Below are 1,893 nucleotides of genomic sequence, written 5' to 3'. Positions count from 1 at the left end.
GCGGCGGCCGCCGCCCCCAACGCGGCACCTCAGGGCTCCCCCCTTTCCCCCACAGCAGCAGGAAGGACACCCGTCTTCGTCAGAGGCCTGTCACACCGGGCAACAGCCCTCACCGGCCCCGGGCCGGCCCGCCCCGAGGCCCCGGTGCTGGACAACGACAGCCCCGACCGGCGAAGGGGCACAGCGGCATTGCTCCGGCACAGCAGGCCCACTCGCCACGAGAGGACAGGGGTAGGTAGCAGCCTCCGGCTTCCCGAGCCCCACCAGCCCACGGCTCCTTACCTGCCCCTCAGCGCCGCCCTGTTATTGTGGCCGCGGGGGGAGGGTTAACCCTGGCAGCCGCTTCCTGCCCGGCCCCTTCCGCCAGCGCCGCCACGCTTCCGGCCCCGCTTCCGCCGCCGGCTCGCCCCGCCCTGCCGCCATCTTGGGGGCAGCGAGGGGCGGGGGCCGTAGTGCAGCCGCCATCTTGAGTGCGGCGTCGCGGACGCCATCTTCACCCCGTCGCCCAGGAGACCGCCATATCGGTGGTGGCCACAGTGCAATCGCAGCCAGTTCTTCATAGCCCACGGAGCGGGGCCCGGCGCAGCCTGCCGGCACCCGAAAGCTCCGGGCGTACTGCGGCCTGAGGCAGCCGGCCCTACGTGTGGCCGATGACACGGCAGAAATCACCGCGTCAGGCTCCTGAGAGCGTTAAATGCCGACTGAGGTACAGGGCCATAAATTGAGTATTTTGAAAGACAAGGAACTAAGGAAACGCTGAAAGACTGGTTAGGAGTTCGGCATTACAACAACAACCACACCTGTGTGGTAGGTGGGATTAAACCAGCTCACAGGCCACAGTGAGACTCTGAGGTCCCTGTGCAAACATTTGGAGAGGAATGTAATTTATAAAAATTATGCCCCAGCCCACACTTCTGTATGATCTGACATGTGATACTGATACGTTATCTGCAGAGGCTTTAGCCTGGCCTCAAGAGTCCTGCTAGTTGCCTTTGCCAAAGCGTATTTGCGGCATTTTGTGGGTCTATACGTAGGCCATCTTTTAATCGCTGCATTTGGACTGATCCCAGTGGAAATCACAGTTTACTAAGCATCTTGGAGCCATATTTCATACAAACCCGAAGGAGTTGAGTAACCAAGCCCATTTATTACTAGGCAGAATATTTGTGGTTTGTTTTTTGTGAAGGCCAAGATGCAAAGAATCAGTTACTGGTTTAATGATCATCCCAGAATAATCCACAACACTCTGTGGTGAAATATGAAATAACAAAATAAAATTTTATCTTGCCTTTGCAGAATGAGCAGGGTGAGTCACAGAGAAGCTATTAGAAAAACCCATAGGTACAAGAAAGCACTGATACCATCTCTTTTGAAGAATCATACAGTAAATGCATGCAGTAGCATTCACATTTAGTCTGATGTTACTCATTATTTACCCCAACTGTGAAATGGCTTCAGGAAGTGTTCCTGCTTAGCTTTTCCTCTTGCACATTAGAAGCAATTCCCATGACTACAAAATCAAATAACTGCTCTATCCAAGTCTTGTTTCTCTTGATCCCTCAGCTAACTTCTCACATCATCACTGCTACCTACAGGAAAGACAGCAGGAACATCTATCAGCTAATACCTCATACAATCTGCCTGGCACATTACATTCCTATAAGATTATTTCAGTACAGAAAGAAAAGCAGGAGAAGGCATCATACAGCAGGAACGTGACAGGAATGCATGCGCGATAGGCTGTAGTCAAGCTGGGTTGCTGAAGGGGAGGAACTGGTGCCACTGATGCTACTGCTGAACAGAATTGGTACCAGCTATGCAAATCAGGGACAGGTCCTATTCTTGGCAATCCGTGTAGATTTTAGATGTGTCAACAGCAACATCCAAAACATT

General features: G+C 53.1%; 1 protein-coding gene across 2 annotated transcripts in view; it reads right to left on the bottom strand.

Moving 5' to 3' along the window:
* The window catches only part of FBXO38 (F-box protein 38), a 25,939-nt gene extending 25,590 nt beyond the window's left edge, over positions 1-349 (bottom strand). Inside the window, exon 1 of one of the 2 annotated variants that reach the window (XM_014948245.1) lies at positions 283-349. The gene's annotated coding sequence lies outside the window, so the exon portion shown is untranslated. The remainder of the gene's footprint in view (positions 1-282) is intronic. The other variant, XM_014948246.1, reaches the window with a different exon arrangement.
* Positions 350-1,893: the final 1,544 nt, after the last annotated feature.

This window comes from Calidris pugnax, unplaced genomic scaffold, assembly GCF_001431845.1.
Source record: "Calidris pugnax isolate Ruff unplaced genomic scaffold, ASM143184v1 scaffold27, whole genome shotgun sequence".
Classification (NCBI taxonomy): domain Eukaryota; kingdom Metazoa; phylum Chordata; class Aves; order Charadriiformes; family Scolopacidae; genus Calidris; species Calidris pugnax.
The sequence above is the reverse complement of the archived record's forward strand: the minus strand, read 5'-3'. Positions and strand labels throughout refer to the sequence as shown.